The sequence below is a fragment of the Bos javanicus genome, chromosome 11, assembly GCF_032452875.1.
Source record: "Bos javanicus breed banteng chromosome 11, ARS-OSU_banteng_1.0, whole genome shotgun sequence".
Lineage (NCBI taxonomy): Eukaryota > Metazoa > Chordata > Mammalia > Artiodactyla > Bovidae > Bos > Bos javanicus.
Window position 1 is genome coordinate 86,965,571 of NC_083878.1, and position 26,521 is coordinate 86,992,091.

The window sequence follows — 26,521 nt, forward strand, 5'->3', positions numbered from 1 at the left end:
ATAATCCAAGTGAAGACAGCTCCTAAACACTGCCCTTTGCTGTTTTTATTCTTAAATCACAGCACCAGAAGCCGAAGGTTCTGCAGGGAGAGCTGGCGCCAAAGCACAAACTCGCACAGAAAGTGTCAGTCAACACATGTTAACAGAGCACCTACTGAGTGGGGATCATGGTGAAGAGGTGCGTGCGTGATAGGTTGTGAGTTGTGTCTGACTCTTTGTGACCCTATGGACACCAGGTTCCTCTGTCCCTGGGACTGTCCAGGCAAGAATACTGGAGTGGGATGCCATGCCCTCCTCCAGGGGATCTTCCCGACCCAGGAATTGAACTCTCGTCCCCTATGTCCCCTGCATTGGCAAGCAGGTTCTTTACCATTTAGCACCAGCTGGGAAGCCCTGGTGAAGTGCTGGTGAGGTGCTGGGGATACAGTAATGTACAAGGTGCCCCCAAAGTGCTTCCACTCTAGCTGGGAAGGAAGGAAGGTGTGAATCCCTCTTTCCTTCCTTACCCTGAGTTAGTCTGTACTCTGAATCAAGCGTGGTGCTGGTGTGGTGGGGACAGAAAGGGGAGGGAAGGAAGGCGGCATTCCAGGCTTGTAGCTCAGGTCCTTCCCGATTCTTTTCCCCAAAGACGGAGAACTGAGTTTCAGTTTCTCAGGGCGTGGCTAGCAATAATCCCACAGCCGATCGGCACATCTAAAGCACAGGGCAGCCGCGTAGCTGGTGAAAGGAAGCAAGGAAAGAGGGCGATAAAGGGCGACGAGGGCAAGGGCGCCCCTGGCAGGCAGCCCCAGATCCTCTGCAGGCTTAGCAGTTCAGTGCATCTGCGGCCTTGGCATGCTGTTCGGCGTGCCCAAGAGCCCATCTTCCTGGCCCCTTAAGGTCTCCACATTGCCCATCAGAGCCCCTCTGACTCCGATATTCTGTGACATCCGTGGAGGAGCCAGTTTCCTGGAGATCCTCTGAAGTCCTCAGAATAGCCGCCCTGTGACATGGGTGTTGCTAAGTGACCAACGTGCCCCTGGGGTCTGACCAACCCAAGGAAATTTGAGGGATCCACAGGACAGGAAATGTGAAATGCAGGCTGTCCCAGAAATCGTGGCCATGGGCCTGGGCCTGGGCTGGATGTGAAGGGAGAAAGATAAGTGAGGGCCCGATAGGAGAGGTGGATGATCTAGGGGGACAGTCCAGGTGGGCTCAGACCTGGCTCAGGGGCCAGCAGTCAGCGAGACCCTGGGGACATCACTTTATCCTTCGTCTGCGCATTATGGAACCTCTCTCTCTGTCTCACCCCTTGGGAGCTGAGCAAAGACAGACCGGCAGGTGCCCTTTCTTTGACCCCTGCCCTTCTCCTTCCTGAGCAGGTGTGAGCCTGGGGCCAGGCCTCCCACTCTTGGCACGCGTGCAGCCATCTCGTGCAGAACCCCACCTGGAGCAGAAGCTCAGGGATGTTGAAGACAGTGTGTCTCTGACCTGGGGCTCGCCATCCTGCAGGCGGGCCAGGACATGGTCCCCATCCCTCCACTGACTGTGCAGTGGATGAGAATGCCAACCTGTGGGCACCACCATGTGTGCACGTGTGTGTACGTGCAAGTGAGCACGCATCTGCCCACGAGGCCTGTCATGCAGGGCCCGTTCCTGTGGTTGAGGGTTGGAGGGGACACCCACAGGAAATGATATTGCAAAGTCATTGCTGGTCACTCTAAAAATAACCCTCAACGTACAACCTAGGAAGGATTTCCCTTTCCGGGTGCCCTGCCTCGAAGCCACCACAGTTTCCACTCTGAGGCCACATCGGGACAGCCAGGTGGACCACATTCAGAGTCAGCCTGCGGCCTTGCTCTCCTGGCCTCTTGTCCTGCAGAAGCCCTGTCTCCATGCCCCTCTTCATCCAGCATCTTTAGAGCAGTGCTTAAGTCTCTGCGAGGAACAATTACGTGTGAAGTGAGCGAGGGGCTCCCCATGCAGGGTGGTTTCGACTGCACTGAGATGCTGCTCCTTGTTGGGCTCGTGTTGTGAGTGTCCCACTCCTCACGCATGAACTACACCCCCAGCAGCTGTCTGGCCCATCCCCTCTCCCCGCACTTGTGCATCCCCTCCCGTGACATGGATCTCTTTGCTGCCCCCGAATCCCTCAGACGTGCTACTGCCACAGGCCCTTTGCACTGGCTCTTCCTCTGATACCAAACTGCTCCCTCGCCTCCACTGCATCTAGGCTCAGGGCACTTCTCAGTGAGGCCTTCTCTAACTCCTCTGTCCAAAACTGTCACCCCAACACACATTCTTATCCCCTTTCCTACTTTATTTTTTTTCTCTATATTTTACTGAATTCTCTCTCTCTTCCCTGAACTAGAATATGGAGTCCCTGGGGCCAGGTTTTATTCAAGTCAGTTCTCCACTGGAGGCCCAGAGCCTGGACGCTCTAGTGTGAATGATCAGTACACACTTTGTTGAGGGGATGAATGAGTGATTGCTGGCAGGAGGCTGGGACCTGCAGCTTTAGCACTCAGGTGCCTGCAGCAGGTAGACGGAGATGGAAGACTTGGGGGACAGGTCCTCCTGTCCATCACCAAAGTGAGAGGGGCAGAGAGAGGGGGTCCTCCCACTTCCCATCACTTGGTCCAGGACATCCCGACCAAGGACATTCGTTGTCAGAGGTGCCATCTGCCTCCCAGAGTTTCTGATCTCTCGGGGGTTGGGGGCTAAGGGTTACTGAGTCTTTGCTGGGTGAGAAATGAAACACCCAGGGGGCCTCGGGACGGAAGGAGACACCAGGGACCACCTCCTCTGCCCTCTTTGGACCCCTCCACCTGCTCCAGCTCCTGACACCCAGCTACTAGCCTCAGGAGGACTCAACCTGGCCAGGCACTGCCCCTTGTGCCCCTGTGCCCACCCACCAGCCTCCAGCTGGGCCTCTGTACACAAGTGATATCCAGGTAGCCAGAGCCAGCTCCTGCCCCCTCCACATTCCCAGCTCCGACAGGGCTGGTGAAAGATCAGACCAATGAAAGTGGCCGTGTCTGCTTCCACATGGAGCTGTGTCTGTTTTCTTTGGGGAGAAAAGCCCAGAGACCCACTCTGAAGTCTGTCCCCTGGGTCTCTTGGCCCACACTGGCGAGTGCTTTCACTGGGTGAGCGGGGAAGGTGAGAGAAGGAAAGCAAGGCAGCAGCAGAAACGCCCCTCCCTCAGGAAGTCCACACCCTGGTGTCCAAGCAAGAGAGGCAGGAAGGCCCCACCCACGGGATGTGGGGGCGAGACTGCGCTATCATGGGGGCGCTGGGCAGACTGTCCCCCTAAAGCCTTCCCCATTCTTTCCACTGACTGGGTCAAGTCCCCACACGCTGGCACGTGGACAGGACCCCACAGAGAGGAGAGGCCCCTCAGAGGCCCGTCCTCACCCCATCTCACCTGCCGCCTCCCCCCCGCCCCCACCACACCAGAGCACTTACCCAAGGCCGAGAGGAGGTGGAGAGAAAGCAGGGGTCAGAACCTTGGAGGCCGCTTCCACGTCCTGGCCCAGGCTGCTAGACCATGCCCTGGAAGAGAGGACAGATCGGTCACATGTGGCGGGTCCACCCAGACCCAGAGCCCACTGACTTCCTCACCAGTCGCTTCCGTACAATCTACACACATTTTCCCATGATCCTTCCGTAATACAAGGTTCTCTTCCTCCGTGGGGGCTGGCAGGGCTCTCCTTGCCCCTGCAGAATGAGGGCTGCATCTCTCCTGAACTGACTGTGAGCTGCACAAGGGCAGAGAGTCTGTGCCTTCATTTCTGGGCAGCCAGTGCCTGGCTCAGAGCTTGCATGCAGCAGGCGCTCAATAAATAATCCCTGTTTGAGAAATGAGTGTCCCCAAATGCATCCCATGGACATGAGTGAAATCACAGTGCACTTGTGCTCAGTCAGAATTCTACCCTCTTCAGCAATGCAGGGCTTCATATGCCCGCTACATCACTGACACTCACTGCTAGGATTCAAGACCTGGAGATGCAAACACCACGCATCTCCCCACCAGATACGCTCACTGGAGGTCACTGACGTACTTTATGTATACACATATACACCAGTATGTACCTACATGTAACACTCTTAATAGACTTTATTTTTTAGAGCAGTTTTTTCATTCGCAGCAAAGCAGAGCAGAAAGTACAGCGGTCCCACCTACCCCTTGTCCCCAGACACAGCCCTCCTCATGTTCACCGTCCTCCCCCTGCAGACTGGGTACCTATGTTACAACTAGTGGACCTACACAGATACACGTCATTGCCCCCAGGCCAGAGCTCACAGGAGCTTGTCCTTGGTGTTGTATGTTCTGTGGGTTTGAACAAACGTGTAACTTCCTGTTGTTTGGTTGCTCAGTCACATCCGACTCTTTGCGATGCCATGGACAGCAGCACGCCAGGCTCCCCTGTCCTTTACCATCTACGTTATAATATTAATATTATACGAGGCAGCTTCCCTGCCCTAAAATCCCCCTCTGCTCACCTCGTCCCCTATTTTTCTAAAGGTGAGCTCATGTCAACGATCTCAGCTAAGTCATCTCATGACTCTGGAGCCCTGCTTGGACACTCAGGGAAATTAAAGCCTGGTCAGGATCCAGGGTCCTCCACAAGGTCACCCGGGTGAAAACCAGTAAGTTGGAATCAGTGGCAGAATATGCCCGAAGCAATGTGTCTGGTGGTCATTTTATCATCTTGACCTCCTGTCAGCCCTGGCGGGGAGGGTCCATTCTAACCCCACAGTTTACAGAGGAGCAAACAGATTTGGGGACGTGTGTCAAGGTCACATGCAGCCAAGTGGGATGCCCAAAATGTACACCCCCAAACCCACCTCTGCTCTTTGCAGATGCCCTCGTCAATTACAGGAGCTTATAGGAGGCGTGGGAATGCCACAGGCAAGCACCCTCTCAGGTTAGGGGGCTTTTGCTTTTCCAGCGTTGGATCGTGTGTGCCCCGGGCCTGTGGTCCTCCTGCAGGTGGTGGTGGTGGGGGGTGGCACCCTCCAGCCACTCTGCACCATTAATGTCACAGGGGGGCCTCCCCCAGCTGCAGGTCATCTGCACAAAGGCCCCACCATTTCTAGCCTCTGGGGGACAGACCTGCATGAACATCAAGCTCAAGGATCTGCTCGGGGACCGTGACAGCATTCCTAGTCCAGGTGGACACTGTCCTGTCTCTCCAGACACGCCCCAGCTCTCCCAGGAAGAGCTCTGTGGAGTGGGGACAGCAGAGGTGCTCCTCTGTGCTGGGAGGCCCTGTGACTGGGGTGGGCCCTATGACCCCCGCCATCCTCAGTGTCCCCAGCTGTGACACGGTGGACGGGCCGGATCCCTTGGGGAGGCTGGGCCAGCTCTGATCCCAGGTCTCCCAGCAGGAGGAGCCATCCTTCCAGAAGGCTCTGGCTCCCAGTCTGCTTGGGAACACTCCATTAACTCAAATTGCAAATTTCCTCCTGGCTCTATCGGCTAAGCCACAGGGGCTCCCCGGCCACCAGCTTTCCTGTGACAGATACAGATGACAGTCATCGCTGGAGACGGAATCAAGAGGCAGAAGTCATTATGCAGAAATAATTATGTTGAGTTATGTTTGGTTGCTCCTGATTTCTGTCTCTCAATTGTCTTACAAATGGTCATGCCACTTCCTCTCTAGGAGAACAAACTGTGGATGCTTGGGTGATTCAAACAGACCTCCTGGGCTGGAACCTAGTGCTCCAAACTCCTGCCAGGCGGGGCATCAGCATCCAAGGGCTGTGACGCCCTTTCCTTTCTCCGAGCACTTGGGAGAGAGGAGAGGTAGAAGACAAAAGCCCTGGGAAGGGAGCACACTCCCTGACTCACCCACACACACCCCCTGCATTGGACCCTCCTTCAAGGCCCACTTCACCTGGGTCCCTTTCTTCTGGGGCCCATCCTGACCTCCCAGCCTTTTGTTCACTTTATGCCCAAGGCACCTCCCTCTCCTAGGTCTGGGGTCTCTGGGTGGGGGGTGACTCAGGCCGTGACCAGCTTTGACTCATTGTGGTACTCCCAGCTCCTAGCACAGAGCAAGGCCCTGGGAGAGCAGAGAGGGCTCCGTGGCTGGGCTGCTTGGGCTCAAATCCTAGCTCTCCTATTTCCTAGTTGTGTGACCCATTATCTACCTTCTCTCTGCCTCAGTCTTCCAGGATGTAAAATGGAGATGATGATAATCCTACCTAGTTCATCAACCTCTTAAAAGATTCCGTGAGCAAATGCACACACATACAAAATACTTGCTCATAGGAAGATGCAATAAATGTCAACAATGACTAAAAGAGCACAGAGAAGCCTTGAAAACACTCTTGTAAGAATCGAAGCCAACTTGAAAGACACAGACCACTGAAACTGACTCAAGAAGAAGTATGTCTGACACACCTATAACAAGGCAAGAGACTGAATTAGTAATCAAAAAATTACTCATGAACAAAAGTCCCCACCAGGCCCAGATGGTTTCACTGCTGAGTTCTATAAACATTTAAAGAATTAATAACAATTCTTCACAAACTCTTCCAAAAAACAGAAGAGGCAGGAACACTTCCCAACTGGTTCTATGAGGCTAGTACTACCTTGATCGCAAAACCAGACAAAGTCTCCACAAGAGAAGAAAGCTACAGACCAATGTCCCTAATGGACAAGGATGAAAAGAAAAACAAACAAGCCCTCAAAAACAAACAAACAAAAAAAAACCCAGCATAGCAAATCCAGTAACATAAAGAATAAAAAGAATTATACATCATACCAAATGGGATTTATCTCAGGAATGCAAGGATAGTTTACCATCTGAAAACAATGTAGTACATCATACAGTAAAATAAAAAGCAAAAATCACATGCTAATCTCAACAGAGGCAGAAAAAGCACTTGACAAAATCCAACATCCTTCCATGATAAAAACACTCAAACTAAGAATAGAAGGAAACTTCCTCAGTCTGACAGAGGATATTTGTGAAATACTCATAGCCAACATCACACTTAATGGTAAAAATACCGGATGCTTTTACCTTTAGATGAGGAATGAGACAAGGATGCCCACTCCTGTCACTTCAATTCAACATTATACTAGAGGTTCTAACCAGGGCAACTAGGCAAGAAAAAAATACAAGGCATCTGAATTAGAAAAGAAGTAAAACTATCTCTATTTGCAGATGACATGATCTTTTATATAGGAAATCCTAAGGAATCCACTAAAAAAAAATGTAATAGAACTAATAACATAATTTAAGCAAGGTTGCTGGATACATGATCAACATACAAAAATTAAGTGTATTTCTATATACAGGCAATTAAAAATCCAAAAATGAAATTAACACATTTCATTATGAAAACAATTCTGTAAGCAATAGCATCAAAAATTATTTAAAAATTTATAAAATAAATTTAACAAAAAAATGCAAAATGTATTCTGAACACTACAAAACATTGTTGAAAAAAATGAAAGAAGATCTAAATAAGTGGGAAAATATCCCATGTTCATAGATCAGAAGACTTCACACTGTTAAGATGACAATACTCCCCACACTAACCTCCAGGTTCCCCTTCAGAATGCCAGCTTACTGCTTTGTATTTGGCTGATTCTAAAATTCATATGGAACTTCAAAGGACGCAGAACAGCTGAAACAGTTCTGGAAAAATAAAAGAGTAGAACTCACAGCTCTCAATTTAAAAACTTACTACAGGGGCTTCTCTGGTGGTCCAGTGATTGAGAATCCGCCTTGCAATGTAGGAGACGTGAGTTTGATTCCTGATCCAGGAAGACTCCACATGCTGTGGTGCAACAAAGCCTGCGCCTCACAACTACTGAGCCTGTGCTCTAGAGCCCAAGAGCTGCATCTGCTGAAGCCCACAAGCCCTAAGCCTGACCTCATAACAAGAGAAGCCACCGCAGCGAGAAGCCTGAGCACCACGACTACAGAGGAGCCCCCGCTCGCTCGAACTAGGGACAAGCGTCTGCAGCAACAAAGACCCAACACAGCCAAAGTTAAATAAATTTTTTTCTAATGAAAGAAAAGATGCTCAACATCGGGAGTTATTAGAGAAATGCAAATCAAAAGCACAATGAGATATCATTTCACACCCACTAAAATTTTTGGAAAAGAAAACGTCAGATCAATGCAAGTGTTGGTGAGGATTTGGAGAAATTGGATCCCACTGCTGTTGGTGATGTAAATGGTGCAGCCACTTTGGAAAACAATCTAGCAGTTTCTCAAATGAGTGAACGTACGGTTATCATATAACCCAGAAACTCCACTCCGAGGAAGAAACCCAAGAGAAATGAAAACAAACGTCCATAAAAAAACTTGTTCATAGCAGCATTATTAAACAACTCAAACGTTCATTACTATATGAATGGATAAACAAAATGTGGTATTTTCATACAGTGTAATATCATTTAGCCATAAAAAGAAGTTCTGACATGTGCTACAATATGGATGAAACTTGAAAACATTATGCTAAGTGAAACCAGCACAAAAGGACAAATGTTGTATGATTCTGTTATAGAAAATGTCCAGAATAGGAAATCTATAGAGACAGAAAGTAGATTAACCATTTCTTAGGGCTGGGGAAAGGTGGATAGCGGAATGAGATGTGGTAGCTAAAGGTGGTAGCCAAAATTGTACCCACTTTAGTATGTGTATAACCTATATATACAAAAAAGATCTTCACGACCCGGATAATCATAATGGTGTGATCACTCACCTAGAGCCAGACATCCTGGAATGTGAAGTCAAGTGGGCCTTATGTATCACTACGAACAAAGCTAGTGGAGGTGATGGAACTCCAATTGAGCTATTTTAAATCCTCAAAGATGATGCTGTGAAAGTGCTGCACTCAATATGTCAGCAAATTTGGAAACTCAGCAGTGGCCTCAGGACTGGAAAAGGTCAGTTTTCATTCTAATTCTAAAGAAAGGCAATGCCAAAGAATACTCAAACTACTGCACAATTGCACTCATCTCTCATCCTAGTAAAGTAATGCTCAAAATTCTCCAAGCCAGGCTTCAGCAATACGTGAACCGTGAACTTCCAGATGTTCAAGCTGGTTTTAGAAAAGGCAGAGGAACCAGAGATCAAATTGCCAACATTTGCTGGATCATCAAAAAAGCAAGAGAGTTCCAGAAAAACATCTATTTCTGCTTTCTTGACTATGCCAAAGCCTTTGACTGTGTGGATCACAGTAAACTGTGGAAAATACTGAAAGAGATGGGAATCCCAGACCACCTGACCTGCCTCTTGAGAAACCTGTATGCAGGTCAGGAAGCAACTGTTAGAAGTGGACATGGAACAACAGTCTGGTTCCAAATAGGAAAAGGAGTAGGTCAAGGCTGTATATTGTCACCCTGCTTATTTAACTTATATGCAGAGTACCTCATGAGAAATGTTGGGCTGGAGGAAGCACAAGCTGGAATCAAAATTGCCGGGAGAAATATCGATAACCTCAGATATGCAGATGACACCACCCTTATGGCAGAAAGTGAAGAACTAAAGAGCCTCTTGAAAGTGAAAGAGGAGAGTGAAAAAGTTGGCTTAAAGCTCAACATTCACAAAGCTAAGATCATGGCATCTGGTTCCATCACTTCATGGCAAATAGATGGGGAAACAGTGGAAACAGTAGCTGACTTTATTTTTGGGGGCTCCAAAATCACTGCAGATGGTGATTGCAGCCACGAAATTAAAAGATGCTTACTCCTTGAAAGGAAAGTTATGACCAACCTAGACAGCATATTAAAAAGCAAAGACATTACTTTGTTAACAAAGGTCTGTCTAGTTAAGGCTATGGCTTTTCCAGTAGTCATGTATGGATGTGAGAGTTGTACTATAAAGAAAGCTAAGCACAGAAGTATTGATGCTTTTGAACTGTGGTGTTGGAGAAGACTCTTCAGAGTTCCTTGGACTGCAAGGAGATCCAACCAGTCCATCCTAAAGGAGATCAGTCCTGGGTGTTCATTGGAAGGACTGATACTGAAGCTGAAACTCCAAAACTTTGGCCACCTCATGTGAAGAGCTGACTCATTGGAAAAGACCCTGTTGCTTGGAAAGATTGAAAGCAGGAGGAGAAGGGGACGACAGAGGATGAGATGGTTAGATGGCATCACCAACTTAATGGACATGAGTTTGGGTAAACTCCGGGAGTTGGTGATGGACAGGGAGGCCTGACGTGCTGTGGTTCATGGGGTTGCAAAGAGTCGGACACGACTGAGCGACTGAACTGAACTGAAAGGGTTTGGGGTGGAGGAGGAAATGACAACCCACTCCAGTATTTTTGCCTAGAGAATCCCAGAGACAGAGCAGCCTGGTGGACTACAGTCCACGGGGTTTCAAAGAGTCGGCGGACATGACTGAGCAACTAAACAACAACAACTGTGTTTTATAATATTAAAAACAGGGCATCAGTATCACATCTCAAGCTTAGAAGGTGACAGTGTGGGGAACTGTTGTGGTCATCTCAAGCAAGTAAGTACCGCCTGAAGGTGTTATACTTCCAAAGATTAAGAACCATTCCGCCTACCAAACAAAATACATTCTGAAGGTTGCTTGTTTTGTAATCCTGGATCTGGACTTTTTGGGGAGTCTTAAATTTATAAAAGAATGAAATTATAAAATACTAAGCAGTGTGGCTTTATTTTGAAGTAATCTGTTACTTTAAAATTAAAAGAGAAGCATTAAGAATCAATGAAACAATGAAATCTAGTTATTATAAATTCCATCTGTATTTAAAGTATTCTAAAATAAGTTATTGGTAGCTGTTTTTTCTTAGCAGGATGAGTAGAATTTTCTTGATTATAGGTATAGTTTTATTTTTATTATTTCTTATTTTTTAAATGGCCCATATGGTTATGAACAGGATTTGTATGGCCAGCTTCTGTTCTTTCACCAAACTTGAGATAAAAATTATTTTAACTCTAACCTAAAATTAGTCTTTAAAAAATGGGAAATGTTAACTTAAAAGCAGCATATAGTCATTCCGTTTGCTGCCTGACCCTGATCCCAGGGAAACTTGACAAGCTTTCTTTTGTCCCAAAGTAGAGAAGTACAGGTCAAAGTTCTGGAATATTTCTAATTTACTTTAGTGAATTTTACCCACTTTAGTATGTGTATAACTTATATAAAGCAAAAAAAGAATTTAATTATAGTGAGCAATATAACTTTGTTCATATTATCTGATGTTTGGTAAAAGAAAAATATGAGATGAATGAATTAAATCAACAAAAATAAATAAAGAGTATGGGGTCTCCTTTTGGGATGACGGAACATTCTTTTGGGGTGATGGAACATTCTTTTTGGGTGACGGAACATTCTTTCAGGGTTGCGAACATTCTTTTGGGGGCGATGGAACGTTCTGAAATTGACTGCAATGGCAGTTGCACGTGTATTTGGTGATGTGCTAAAAGCCATAGCCTTGTATACTTTATATGGCTGAGTTGTGCGGTACATGGATTGTATCTTAATAAAGTTATTAAAAAACAAACAAACCGGAGTCTAGGCCAGCGTTCTTGTACTTCTGTACCCCAGAAGACAGAAGGGCAAAGAGCAGGTTCACAGGAACGGGGGGGCAAAGCACAGGGCCTCCCAGCTCTGCAGCCGGGGCTCACAGCTCTCAGAGCTCATCACGGTGGCCAACCGTGAGAACTGGCAGGCTCAGACCTCAGCTGAGCTGCAAAACTGCCTTGGAGCCTCGCTCCCCACCCTGCCCCCAGCTTGCACCCCCCACACTTGCTGAGTGCCTGCTGAGTGCGTTAGGTGCAGGGGACACCGGCCCGACTTTCGAGGAACCCACAGCCCAACCAGGTACCCTCAGATGTCATGTGCTGGATGTCGGGGATGGGCAGTCAAACCAAGCTCCAAGGGATTGCTTGCGTTCCAGGAGGTGATCTGGTGCACTGGGGGGCGGCTGGGGAGGGGGAGTCCCTCTGGATACACGCTGGGTCCGGGATGAAGGAGTTCAGTCCCTGAAACCGCCCTATCCGCCACCCTAGGGTGCTGACTGCGAACCACCAGCTAACAAACCAGGGTTCTAGGGCCATTTCTGGGGCTAGTTCCTCCTCTAGGGCCCAGGCCCGGAGGGCTCAGTGCCCAGCATCCTTGCTGGCCAATCCTTGAAAGGCAGTTACACGAGCTTCCTCCTGCCAGGGCTCAACATCTCCTCTTGCCCAGACCCAGGCCTCCTGGGCTGACTCTGATCTGCCCGCTTGCACCAGGGGCAAATGTGTGCTCAAGAGATGACAAATTATTTTAATATATCCTGAAATCCAACTTAATTAGGAAGCAAAGTCCCTGAGGGAGAAAAATACAATGGGTCTGGAGTCAGAGACGGATGGGTTTTGGATTATGACTATTTCTGAGGTGACTGTGGTTTTAGGATGACTAATTCCACCACGGTCCCCAGGTAATCGGGGCGGTAGCTCGCCGAATACTTTCACAACACAAAGGCATTTTCCTCCACTGCTCAATTCAATAACTGAGTTAGAGGGATTTCCCTGCTGGTCAGGGGCTAAGAATCCAGCTTGCAATACAAATGACAGGGGTTCAATCTCTGGTCAAGGAACCAAGATCCTTCATGCCGCAGGGCAAGCAAGCCTGAGTGCCACAACTAGAGAGACGTACATGATGCAACAGAGATCCACGTGCCACGATTAGGGCCCGATACAGCCAAACAATGAATATTAAAAAAAACAAAACCGAGTTGAAGGGGCTGTGTATCCTGCAGATGTCCCCAGGGATGGGAAAGCCATAGACATACCACGGAAGCCAAGACTCGCAGGTCAGACCACACAGCCAGAACGCTTCACAAAAGAGGGCAGAGCTGGAGAGGGCCCAAGGCGGCAGTGAGCTAAACCCTGAGCCCTGCGGGGCCAGAGCCAGCACCTTCACCAGCCCTGTGGTCATCTGGGGCCCTGGGCGCCGGCCGCATTCCCGGCTTCCAGGGAGCGCTCATGATATCTTATTGTAGCTCCTGTGTCCCCTCCCATCCCCAGGGTACCCGAGCTGGGGTCACAAAACAGAAGGAACCTACGATCTCCAACCATTGTGAAAAAACGACATATTTACTAACGATGACTACACAAACTGCTTGGCCCAGAAATTCAGCTCCTTGATTTACTCCTGACAGAAAGATGGACGCAGGTTCACCAGTGACACAAGCAAGAAGGCTCACAGCTGCACAGCCTAAAAAAGCCCAAAAACCATCCTCACGTCCACCTGCCATCGACGGGGGACAGCCTGTAGTGTGCTGGCACCTGGGGGACCACAGAACAACTGGAAAAAACCTCCACAACACACAACACAGATGAAGCTCCAGAAGGCTTCCTTTCCAGTAACAAGACAGCAACGGAGAGAGTAAGCAGATCACCAACTGCTAGGAAAAGAATAAAACGAAGTGATCCGATGAAGACTGCCGGGCAGCTCAGTGGTCAAGAATCCGCCAGCCAGTGCAGGAGACGCAGGTTCAATCCCGGGATGTGGAAGATCTCCTGGAGAAGGAAATGGCAACCCACTCCAGTATTGCTATCTGGGACATCCCAGGGACAAAGGAGCCCGACAAGCTATAGTTCATAGGGTCACAAAGAGTTGGACACGACTGAGCAACTGAGCACGCCACGGTGGGTTGGGGTTGGGGCGGTAACTCTTGCTTGGATGCTCAGAGTCAGGGACACATGTGAAGAGGAAGGGATAGCCTTATGATGAGGGCTTTCGGCAGAAGGGGCAGCAAATGCAAAGGCCCTGGGGTACAGCATGCTCGGCATCATCAAGGAGCAGCAAGAAAGTGAGTGTGGCCGAAGCATGGCCAACAGGCAGAAGTGGGGAGCAGCGGTGGGGGGGGCGGAGCAGGGGCTCAGAGGACAGGGCAAGGAGTTCACTTTTTTATTTTAAGCACAATTGTTGTAGAACTCTGACAACCAGAGAGTGCTACAAAAATACTGGGTACTGGGGAAAGGATGGTAAGAGTCCCTGGAACTGAGGGAAGCAAAAAGGGGGGACCTCCCTGGGACCCCCCAGTGGTAGGGGCGGGGGTAGAGGTGGCAGGTCACTTCTAAAGGCAATGCTTTTCCTTCCAACATAAAATCCAAGCTTGTTCACTCCTGATTCTCCGTGGGCAGGAATGAAAATAAAATGGCTCATTGCCCACTAATGAATTCTTGGAACCTCCGGAGCTCAGGCCATGGATCCACTCCCCCCGACCAGCTCCTGATGCCAAAGGGACCGGGGGCCATAAAATCTCTGCCTGGAGTTCTTCCCGGCGGCGTCTGAGGCGCCTCCTGTTCCGGAGGGAGGAAGAAAAAGCAAAGCTTTGCCAACATAGAACAATGAGGCGGCCATGGGGGAAACACCGGCTGGTCCAGGGAGGCGGGGAGCGGGGAGGAATCCAAAGCCTGTGCAGCCATTTCTATGTGGGGCACGTTCTGCCCACAGACAGGCCCACCGTTGTGGTCAGTCTTAGCCGGGGCGGGGGGTGGGGGAGCCCTTACGGCACCTGCCACCCCTGGACAGCAAGTACTAGAGCACCCGAAGTGGAGGCTGGGGACCAGCACCCTCTTCTCATGGAAATGGTCCCAAGAGTGTCGGATTTGGACTCTGACATGTCACCATGTGGCCCTGGGCAAGTGGCCCATCCTTCGGGGCTGCTCCCATCCCGTGAATTCCCAGGGGGGCTGCAGGAACCACAGGAGGTAACAAATTCACATGGAAGCTCCTTAAACTCCTAGCGTTTAAGGCTCCACCTCAGGGTCACTGGGTGCACTCACACTCTGCCCCCGTCTCAGGATCATCGGCCACCAACAGATAGGCTCAGAGAGGTTAAGCCACTTTCCCAAGGTCACACAGCCAGACAGTCAGTGCTATGCCAGTGGAGCCGACCAGCCCTGCAGGCCACAGGACCTGCCAGAGACTAAACCCTGCCCTCCGGGAGCAATGAAGGAGCAAGAAGAGTGGCACTAATTATTTAAGCGTAGTTAAGCAAGATGTGCAAAGCAGGGCAGAGGGTGGGCCCTGGGGTGGGGTCTTCGTAGAGGCAGGAAGGGTCGGCTGAGGGGCTCCCGGCCAGGCTCCCTGCAGAGCAGTCTCCTCAGGCCAGGCTCCAGATACTCACCCCTCACCTCTCTGAAGCCCTGATGGTCCCAAGGCCCCAGCACTTTCCATTTGAGGACCCGGATAATCAGGCCCCCGTCCAGGTGCCCTCGGAGCCTCAATCCCACCAAGTGCAGCAGGCTGAGGACATGGAAAAATTCAGAGACTTTCCCATGCGGCCTCTCCTCCTTCCTGGGGCCCCTGGGGGCCCATGAAGATGCCTGGAAGCCGCCTGCTTGGGCTCCTGGCCCTTCTAGACTGAGCTCTGGGAGGGCCACATTCTGCTCCCACGTCTCCCATGCACGGGGCCTGGAGGCACGCCGACTGGTCGGTGTCTAATGAGTGAATCAGCAAGCAGGCGGCTCAGAGGGAGCGGAGATTCTAGATGAGGCTACAGCGAATGACACAGCCAGACCACGGAGGACCTTGAACGCTGGGGCCAGGTGGCTTGTGGCAATAGGGAGCCGCAGAGGGCTCTTGGGCAAGGGACTAGGAGGAAGATGGTTGTGGCAGCCTGGGCAGAGAGAGTAGCAGAACTGAAGCTGGAGTCAGGAAGGTCAGTGGGGGGGTGGGGAGGGGTAACGTGGGTACTGGCATGCGAGAAAATTGGGGATTTTTAAGGGTGATTGCAATCGTGTGTAGCTTTCAGCTGGTCACACACAGAAACTGGAAACCACCCCCTCCCCCAGACAGAACTCGACTGCATCGTTGGTATTAACACCTTAGTTGCCGGTCCACCCTGAAACCACCACCAGGCCAGCTGGTACCCGGGCTGTGCTTCCTGAAGCAGGTGGCCAGGAGGAAAAGTATAACTGCCCCACAAAGAAAGGAAAGCACCAGAGAGGATCTGGGCGTCCCTGAAACGCAGCCTGCAAAGCAGCCTGCAAATGGGCGGCCGTGGAGGATTAAGGCAAGTCCTCCCGCGAAGCTTCTTATTCTGCAGCCAACAGAGCGCACGCAGCTGAGCCGCTGTATCCGTGATGAAGGGATAAGTCATCTGAAAACACAAATAAATTATTCATTCCTCCATAAACGAGCAGCTTTTGGGTTGCTGCGGCAGCCGAAAGGCTCTGCGAATCCTATTAGCGACACGGCTCAGCCAGGCGACGCAGAGTCCCGCCACCACCCCCGTGTAGACGGCTCTTGCTGGGAGCTGCCCACATGGCTCTCTGTTCCACGTCCACGACTGAAACCAGCCCAGTGTCTTGTGGGATCACAGCCCCGCTGGCCCGGCCCGGGAGGCCCGGGGCTCCTGGCAGAGCATCCACACCAGAGGACTCGGTGGCAAAGAGATGCCTTCCACCTACAGTCTCCCAAGACCTCCCCTCCAGGGCCCACCTCCCACCCATCAGGACACAAGCCTGGAGCTGGCCTGCTCACTCAAATGCAGATGCCTAGGCCCTGCCCCCAGACACCCTCTGGGGTTCAGCCTGGGGCACTGCATTTCTGACACCTTGGAGCTGAGGAAGTGCTGGAGTCCCTGAGTGCCCTCCTCTGATCGACCATAGCAGGTCGGCGGCCTCAAAGACCCGAGCAGCCGGGGTCAGGTCCGTGGCCTCTGGCGGCCCCAAGTGCTCAAGGTGGGGGGCTCCTGGAAGGACGATAAGAAAGAACATTTGCAGAGCGACTGTCACTCACGGGTGCTAGGCGGAGGCCACTCGCAGCTGGGACTTTGCCCGCCTCTCATCCCCGTGTTTGTAGCTTTGATCCCAGCCTTGGCTCAGTTCACAGCTGAGAAGTCTGAAGATTCTGACTGCCAAGGCCGGACCCTGCACCGCTACTTCCTCGGTCCCCACGGTCCCTTCCTCAGGGAAGCTTCCCACTCCCCCCGGCTCAGTCTAAACACACTCTGTTGGGACTGCTGCTTGGTGTCTTAGCACGGAGGAGGGGTTGGGGAGGGGACGGGGTCCCACAGAAGTGTGGGGGTGAAGCAGTGACCGCGTGAGAGGGGCCACTGAGGCCCCCATCACTAGGCCAGCTGAAAGCTGCCTCTTGTAGACTGGTCCCATGTGATGTGAGCCGGTCGGGTCTGTCCCTCTGTCCCTGTCCTTACACCCGGGGTCTTCTGCAAGAATGACACCTCTGGGCCTTTCCTGGTGGTCTGGTGATTAAGATGCCACACTCCCAAAGCAGGGGGCCTGGGTTCGATTCCTGGTCAGGGAACTAGGTCCCGCATGCCGAAGACCCGGTGCAGTCAAATAAATACATATCTTTAAAAAAAATGACACTGCTCGCCTCTCTCCTTGTGGGGGAGATAGGGCTTATCTGACCGGGCTGGAGAAATGACATTCTAACCTAGTCCTTCCCCACACTCTACTCCAAAGGCAGAGGTCAGCAGTGGCTCAGCCATCTGCCTACACCTGCAAAACCAATACAATATTGTAAAGTAATTAGCCTCCAATTAAAATAAATAAATTTATATTAGAAAAAAAAAGAGTGAGGCCAAGAATTCCACGGACTGTATAGTCCACGGGGTCGCAAAGAGTTGGACACAACGGAACGCCTTTCACTTTCACTTTTTCAAGTAGGACACTAATTCTGGCCGTAGAGTAAGCTTGCAAATCCAGAACTACCAGGAAAGATGGTGTGTGAGTGTGTGTGTATGTGTTTGTGTCTGGAGACATTCCTGGTCATTATAACTGGGGGTCGAGGGGGGTCATCTACTGGCGCCTGAGGGATAAAGGCAAGGATGCTCCTAAACACCCCACAGGTCACCCCACAACAAGCCGTCATGCAGTCCAAGCTGTCCACCAGGACAAGACCCTGATGTAAACGCAGTCCCCTGCAGCTTGTCACTGGGGTCCACTTCTCCACTGGTTTCAGCATCCAGCGACCAGAAGAGTGCAGAGCTCATGGAACCACGCTCTCACCCCCAAATGCCGGGTGGGCGGTCCTGCAGGGCACAGAGCCACCCTGCCCCCGCTGCTATGAAAGAAAGTGAAGTCGCTCGGTCGTGTGCGACTCTTTGTGACCCCATGGACTGTAGCCCACCAGGCTCCTCCGTCCATAGGATTTTCTAAGCAAGAATACTGGAGTGGGCTGCCATTTTCTTCTCCAGGGGATCTTCCCAACCCAGGGATCGAACTCAGGTCTCCTGCATGGCAAACAGATGCTTTACCGTCCGAGCCACCAGGGAAGCCCCCACTGCTGTAGGGTCTCACATAAGGAAGCCCCCCTCCCCAGGCTCCTCTGAGACCTGGAGGGGCTACAAGAAGCACTTGGGTCCCAGGCCTGCTGTGGGCAGGGTGGACTAGAAGGATGGGCAATCTCTGCCGCTGGCCTGCCGTGGAGACCATATCCACGCTTTACATTCACCCCACTCGGGGGCAGTGGGCAAGGATTCAGGAAGCCCCATGAGGGCTGCCTCTGTCCCGGTGACCCAGGCCAACCAAAACACCAGTGGTTCCCACACCTGACCCTTCCCGTGGGAAAGGGTGGCCTCGGAGATGAAATGGAAGTCTCATCTGTGCATCCTTTCATTCATTCAAAACACATTTAACCAAACACCTGCTATGTGCCAGGCACTGTCCCAAGTGTCACGATGCAACAGGGAACAAGTATGATTCTTGCTTTCAAGGAGTTCACTCAGGTGCATCAGAGTATGAGGCAAGTGACACGTGCCAGGAGGATAGTGAGTGCAGGATTCGAGGGGACCGTGATGAGACTTTCAGTCCTATCTAAAGATCCAGGAAGGCTTCTTGGAGGAGGTGACATCTAAATGGAGACTGAAGGATGAATAAGAGCCAGCCAGGGACAGAGGAAATGCAGGGGGATGGGGACTAGGGAGCAGCTTTTCCAAGGACTTCTAAGACACTCCCTCACCCAGGCAGGAGCAACTGACACATCACAGGTCAGTAGGCAGCTGAGGTCAGCACCTGCAGCTCCCAAGTGAAAGGCAGCCTAAGAGGAGCATGGCAGGGAGGCCTTTGCCGGGGGCCCACAGGCTTGTGTCCAGCAGGGCTGGCCCGGGGGGAGAAAGCCAGTCGTCTTAAAGACACAAACAGCAAATACACACCCATGCCCGCCCGGCCCACAGCAGCACCGCTGCAAACTCTCTGGCCCCCTGAGAAGTCTGGCCAACCTCTGGCAGCCTGCCCACCACCCCCTCGCCATCCCCAGGGCACAGAAGCCTTGTGTCCCCAGACCACTCCAGCCTCATGCACTTGCTGTCTGAGAGCTGGACTTCTGAAAATTGTCAATTTACTGTAGTTAAAAGACAATGCAACCCACAGGTGCACAGCTGGCTCGGCCGACACCTCTTCAGGGATGAGGCATTTGTGCAGCGATGACAATTCCTGTCTGGACCTGCAGGTGGGCCCGGTGCAGGGAGCCCACCTTCCCTTACAAGAGGGCCCTCTGGTCCCTGGGGAGCTCTGCCCAGAAGACCCCCAGCCAGGCCTGCTGCGGATGCCAGCTCGGGGGCTGCTGCGCTGCCTGAGGGGACCAACCAGGAGGAGCCAGGATTGCGTGTGCACAGAAGCCTCCCACATCTTTCCATTTTTTCCCTCAAACCTGAACATTCATGAATGAATGAATCTGTGCTCAACTGAATTGCAAAGCTTACCTTTTACCCGGTTAAATTCATCTTACATTCCCCTCCTCCTTCCAACCTACCAGAGCTTCTGGAATTTGACAGCGCTCCGGTTTTGTACCCTCGGCCAATCTATATGCATACTACATCATGTAAAGCGGTGGGCAGACTCGGTCGGCAAGCACCATCCCGTCACTCAAGGCCTCTGGGGGTCAGTCATCGGACTGACGGTGAGGCCATCTAACCACCAATATTCTGCTCCTGTCCCCAGAGGCCCAGCTGTGCCTGGCTTGAACGGCTGGGCCCACAGCTGTCCTCCGAGAGCCTAGCCCATCAAAAAGCCGGGGTGTGTGCCCTCATGTACGGCCACCCTCATACCTGTCTCCCAGCACCATCAACACCTCCCCCCTCAAATTAACTCCCAGACTTCCCTGGCGGCCCAGAGGTTAAGACTCCATGCTTCTAATGCAGGGGACACGGGTTCAATCCTTGGTTGGGGAACTAAGATCCCACACGCCGCACAGCCAAAAAATAAACATAAATAAGAATAATATCAAATCTTTAAAAAAAATTAACTGCCACAAGTAACACCTCTATCATCTGCACAATTTTTCTGAGAAACACAGTGAAGGACATTTTACAAACAGAAAGAGGGAGGCAGGGTTCCGGGAAGGCGGCAGTGACGTCAAGACCCGTCTCTGGAATCATTTGCTCAGGCGGACAACTGCAGGCCTGTGCGCCGGAGACACGAATGTACATCTGGCGGATGAAGGCAGAGAGACCCAGGAAGCTGGGGCTGAGGGCTGGGGGGCAGCTTACAGGGTCACATCCAGTCCCAACACCCACCCTGCTCTGATGTCCCCAGGAGAGGTCAGGGACCAAGGGCCTCCTTCCATGGAACGAGAAGGCTGGGAAGAACCATTGCCAAGTTCAAAACTCTGTGATTTTGCATTAAAAGTTTACAGGCACTTTTTATTGACATAGATAAATGGGCTAAAATGATACTAAATGGAAAAGGAGGGACTTGCCATGGACATTACATGACATCGATGACTACATACCGCAACGTCTCTTCACCTCTCTGTAAATAAATACTGACCAGAAGACACGGCCCCAAGTGTTAGCTGTGATGATCTCTGAACCGTAGGCCTGCGTTGCTTTCTGCTTTTGTTCATTTTTCGCCCTTTTTACGATGAGTCTTTCACATGTGTAATCACAGCAAAGACACTTTGAAGGACACGCTTCTCCACAACAGATACCCAGAGGACAGCAGGCTCCCCCAGGGCCCGCATCCTGGACCACACGGCAGGCACCTTCTTTGTGGGGAGTGGGGTGCAAACAAGATGTAAAACTGACAGCTGCAACCACATCTCTGTGGTCCCCTCGGGCCTTGGAAGTGTTAACTCCTCACGCAAATGAGCCCCACGCTCCCCTTCGAGGAAGCCCTTTCCCAAACTTCCAAACACTGAGAATATCCCTTCCTCCATTCTGCAGCTGCTGAGTCCTGGCGCTGGAATATGCCAGTGAATCCAGACAGCTGAACGCAGCCTCAAGATGCTGCTTTGGCCCAAATCCAAACCAGTTATTCCACAGGGCCAGCGTCATCCTGCCCCCCAAAAACCCGGCCCACAGGAGGGCACAGGCCTGGAAATGACCACCTTGCTCAATGAAGGCCTTCAGTCCAAAGGGAAGAGGCCAGCCCAGCCCCACACCTTCTGCTCGGGCAGCTCACCCTCCTCTGCACCCACTCCGATGCCCTCTCCCTTGGTGCCTTCCACGCCCCCTCGGCCGCTTGTGCTCCCAGAAATGACTCTCAACGTTCCTGTGTGTTCATGTGTTTACTTTCCACCCTGGGCTAGCAGTTCTTCAGAACAGAACTTCCTAAGAACCACTTTTGTGTCTCGGCACCAAACCCAGCACCTGGGTGGAGTGGAAGAGGGGAGAGAGGCAGGCAGGTCTGGGTCATGAGCTTTGGTAAATAACCTTGGCCCTGGGCACTTCCCTGGGAGCTGCCTGTCTGCTAGGGAGACCCTCAACATGCAGGAGGGAGGGATGATGTGGGCAGAGAGGAAGGGAAGCTTCCAGAAGGGAGGACCTGCAGAGGGTTGGGGCTTGGAGACCGACCAGGAGGAGTGGAGGGAGCCATGCCCAGGTGGGAGGGGTCCTGTGTGGCCGGGCACTCTGGTGCCAGCCAGGTAGCTGCAGTGGGCAAGGCCGCTTTACTAGAGTCCACAGACTGGGACGCAAACTTCACACCAGCAGCAGCGTGGCATCTAAAGCGATGGAGAAGCAGAATAAACCCAGAGGGCCCAGCACGTCTGGACACACGCGGCGCCGGCCTTCAGTCGTGGTTCAGCCCAGCCCCGTCCCATTCGGCCGTTTAGGGCAGGTGTCACCCCCGCTGTCCGGCTTCCCCCGCACCGCCTGGTGTCACCTTCTAGAAGAAGCAAGCACGGAACAGCAGGGCATTGGTTTAACAAACGGTTGGGCTCCCAGAGGAATGAAACAGTAACAAAGCCTGCAAAGTCAGGCCGCAAAAGATGATTTTAATAAATAGACTAACATTTTTCAATAAACTATTATGCTGCTTTACAACACAGTATATAAAAGATATAGCCTCATTATGGTAAACTTTCATGAAATAAGCACCGTGTGGCAGTCATGAAAGTAGAACTCTCAGTGCGATCTGGGGGCTGCCCTGCTCGATGACGTTTATGTCCTCACTCGCTCAGATTTCCAAGGCTGCCCCAAATTGCTCCCTGTCCGCCATACCTGGCAGCTCCACTCCCCGGGGGGTCTGGTACTGGCTGGGCCTGAACCACCCTCCTGGACAGCGGTCCCCACTCTTTGCTCACATATCACTTTCTTGGTTTTTTTAAAAATTAATTTAGTTTTAAATCGAAGGATAATTGCTTTACAGAACACATATCACCTTCTTAATGAGGTCTGCCATCACCGACTTGCCTAAAATTATAAGACCTCCCAGCAACTTGCTTCCTCTCCCCACCACCCTGCTCAAAGCCTTCCTGGGGCACCTAGCACCTGACAGGTGGTACAGTTTATTCACTCATCACATTTATTTTAGGTCCCCCCAAGAAATGTGCACCGCCTGAGACGAGAGGTTTGTCATTTTACTTTTCAGGTGGGTCCTCAGAGCCTAGAACAATGCCCAGCACAGAGCAGGTACTCAATAAATACCTGCTGAATGATGAACTAATATGTATAACTCTTGTAGCAAGGAAACAAAACTGGAATATTCAAATGTCATTTTTGTCTTCATCTGCTGCTGCTAGACCTGGCTATTTTCATATGCTTTGTTGGCATTAAAAATGGGGTCTTTTTTTTTTTTTTTAAGTCAATCTCTGTAAGGTATAATTCACATACTATAAAATTCACTCATTTTAAGTATATGTTTCAATGGGTTTTGACAAAGGTATATGGTTGTGTAACCACTGACATAACACTTTCAGCACAAGAATGGGATCTTTCAAAATTATATGTTAATAAGTGGTCATGGCTAATATGAATACATATCAGCTTTCAAACAACTCTCCTGATTATTTCACTAATTGATAGTTTTTCAATTGATTTCCGTGTATTTTACCAAACACAAAAGAAGGGCAGAAAGGCAGCCAGCATGTGCTTAGCGCACCGTGTGCACGAGGGCTTGTCGTAGACACTTTTTTTGGGTTTCAGTTTCTCCTCCAGTTCTCAGAGGGAGGGACTGTCCCTGCCGTACATGGGGCAGCTAACTCATCCAAGGTCACCTGGCTGCAAAGAGGACAATCAGGGGCTAAAATCCAAGTCAGTTCCAACTTCAGAATTCACATTCATCCCAACAAATAATGATACGGTTAATGTAAGTACCAGCAGTGATGATGACGTAGTTGTAATTTGTGTTCTTCCTCTGTGGCTTGTCTGACCGCTTTGTCTTGAGTCTCTTAAGTGATATGAGATAGGGGTGGGGGCCATGTCCATTCTTTCTGCCATTGTGCTTCACCCAGACTGCTGTGACACACAGCTCGAGGCCTGAGAAAAGCCCTTAACCCACCCCCACCACCACCCCAGCCCCAGGATGAGCAGCAGGGCGTCCAGGAAGGACAGGTTCCTTGTCAATACAGTGCTGCTAGGTGAACTGTATAGAGAACAAAACATCGCTAATGAAACACACACACACACACACACACACGCACACACACAAGTTTTCTAACAGTAGTTGAGGAATTATCCCACATATGAAGTCATGTCTATAGGATTTTGGATCTGTCCGGGGCATCCCAGGGTAGCATGTACACCAAAGAGTTGCCTCTGCCCTGGGAGTATAGGTAGGAATTCTCTCCCCTCCCCACACTGCCTTGTTTTTGTACAATTGTCTCATTTTTCTTCTCAAAAGACAGCTGACTAGGGAAGAGACCCCCAGACCCACTCTGGGCTCAGGTCCCCCTGCAAAGACCACCCTTCTGGATTCTTCCATTACACAGATGTCAGCCTACCACCCCTCCCCATCCCATCCGTCCAGGCAGTACTTCAAGGCATTTCTTCCGTGTGGCCAGTAGGCCAATGAAGTCCCATCCCTTGGGTATCCTCCCCAGAGCAGAAGAGACAGACCATTGACCAATCACAGGCAAACAGATGAGGTGATTGCAGACTGGTCCTCACCAGGGAGGATGGCAGGGTTAGGACACCATCTCAACGCTGCTGCTGGTGACATGGAGACGGGGGTGGGGGGGGGTGGGGTTCTGTCCGCCTCCTCTCTGTCTCACCTTAGCTCTCAGGCCCTTCCAAGAGGCCATTGTAGAACCTACAGTCAAATGCACTCTCCCCCTTTGCACCCAAGAGCTCTTCTCCAGACTCCCTCCTGCCTCACTTGGACCCTTGTCACGTGTTTATCTTTAAACTCAATGTACCTGTGTCTGTCCGCCTGCACGACCCTGGGAGCCAGGCCTCGCCTGCACCCAGCTCTGGCCAGGCAGGCACAGGGTACTGGCTGGCTCCAAACCAGGCCTCCCATCTGGAGGATCAGCCCCTAGAGGGCAGGACAGGGCCCCATCTCTGCATCCTGTGCACCATAAACAGTGTAGAGAAACAGCCCCCCAGGGCACTCTGTAAAGACCACCAAGAACTGCCAAGTGAAGGGCAACAGGCAACCCTGGAAGGCAGGCGTCGACCCTGAAATGAGAACAAACAAGGGGAGAAGGGAACACAGAGGAGAGAGGCCCGTGCAGGGAGGCCACCATCAGTGACTTTTTTTTTCTGCCCTGTATTCTGCCAACTTAGGTGGTTACATAACTCTTCCAATTAAAATAAGTGTGTTATGTGGTCCTGTCCCCTGGGCGCTGGCGTTCTGCCCCAGTGACCCGGAGGTCGTGGCCCAGCAGCTCAGGGGAAGATCTAGGACACCCAGAAGGAAGGAAGGGGAGGCACAGGACTATAGGGACATGGTGGGGGGCGGGTAGCGAACCCAGCTAGGTCACCCTGAGCTCAGGGACAGCCAGTCAGGGGAGCGGGGACGCGAGGACTCATCCAGCCGGATTTTCCTAGAGGCCCCTGGGGGAAAACACAGACTAAAATGCATCAGAAAGTCCTGCCTGCCTCCTCTCTGTCCCAGCTCGGCTCCCAGGCCCTTCCAAGAGGCCGGTGCAGACCTACAGGCCAAAGCGCTCTCTCCTTTCCACCCAACACGCCCCCTCCAGTCCCCAGCCTTGCCTCACCCGGACCCTTATCAAGGGTTCATCTTTGAACGAGATACACCCATGCCTGCTCCGATGCACGGCCCTGGGAGTCAGGCTTCGCCTGCAGGACCCAGGGGAAGCAGGGTGGGGGGCCTGGATTAAGAATCCCCAGGGCCCTCTGGTTAGGAATGGAACATCTAAACCTTCAGGGCGGGGGCGCTGCTGGGGCAGGCCAGGGCCCTCAGCTTCCCACGGGCCTGCAACTGCCGAGGGCCGGGCGGAGGAGTGTCTGCTTCCCGAGGCTGGTGCAGGGGTGAGGGGGGCTCTCAGTGAGAAGGCGGCCTCAGGTCCAAGGGGTCAGCTCTGGACCCCAGCAGGAAGGAGCCACCCCAGGGCCACGGAGCCTGCTCCCAGAAACCAAGCCATGGCGTGTGACTCGGCCTAGGCCTGGGACCCAGCCTAGGAATCTCCAAATCACCCCAGCCCTGGAATCAAGGGGCCTTTTGTCCCCGACTAAGGACTCTGAAACATTAAAACCCACCCACTCGGGCTTTTGTGTCTGCTACCATCTGTCCTGGGACCTGCTCCGCCACCCAATCTCCGGTTTCTAGGAACATTCCTGTCACTTGTCACTTTAGATCACTTTAAATTTTAATTTTTCTATTATCGACTCAGATGATAACAATGCCTCTGCCCATCTCATGTCTTATTCACGGAGAAGCGGCAGTGTCTTGAATGTGCTGGGGGTGGTGGGGCTGGACCTGTTCCTCCCAGGACAAAGCCCGCTGCTCCAGGCCTCAGTTTCCTGCCTGCCTCCCATTCCAGTCGGCCCACCCGCCTCTCCCAGCCCGCAGGCTGCTCTCCGGCCTCAGTGGCCTGGCCTTGGCTGGAGCTCTCAGCTCCCACTGTCACAGCTGTTCAAGACTGTCCCACCTGCGGGGCAAGGCCAGCGTGGGGACAATGAGGCTGGAGCTGGGGGCCCTGCAGTGCCGATCTGCTAACTTGGAGAGGCACTGAAACATCAGGGGCAGGGAGAGGGTCCGGGGGCTTCCAGAAGCCATGGGGGGCTGACCATCTCCCCCAGGACCAGCTTCAGCTTACGGGCCAGGGAGTGTGGGCTCCTGCTGCCCCAGTGGCAGTGCCCACGACACCGTGTCACATATGTGCCTCCCTGCTCACCTCCCAACCCACCTGGGCTCTCGGGCATCAAGCCTCACCCATCGTGTGTCCCCCCCCTACAT

The 26,521-nt window shown here is 51.8% G+C and overlaps 1 protein-coding gene across 1 annotated transcript in view; it reads right to left on the minus strand.

The window, feature by feature from the left end:
- Positions 1-26,521, minus strand: part of HPCAL1 (hippocalcin like 1) — a 116,884-nt gene that overhangs the window by 26,885 nt on the left and 63,478 nt on the right. The window contains exon 2 of the mRNA XM_061433331.1: positions 3,448-3,534. The gene's annotated coding sequence lies outside the window, so the exon portion shown is untranslated. The remainder of the gene's footprint in view (positions 1-3,447; positions 3,535-26,521) is intronic.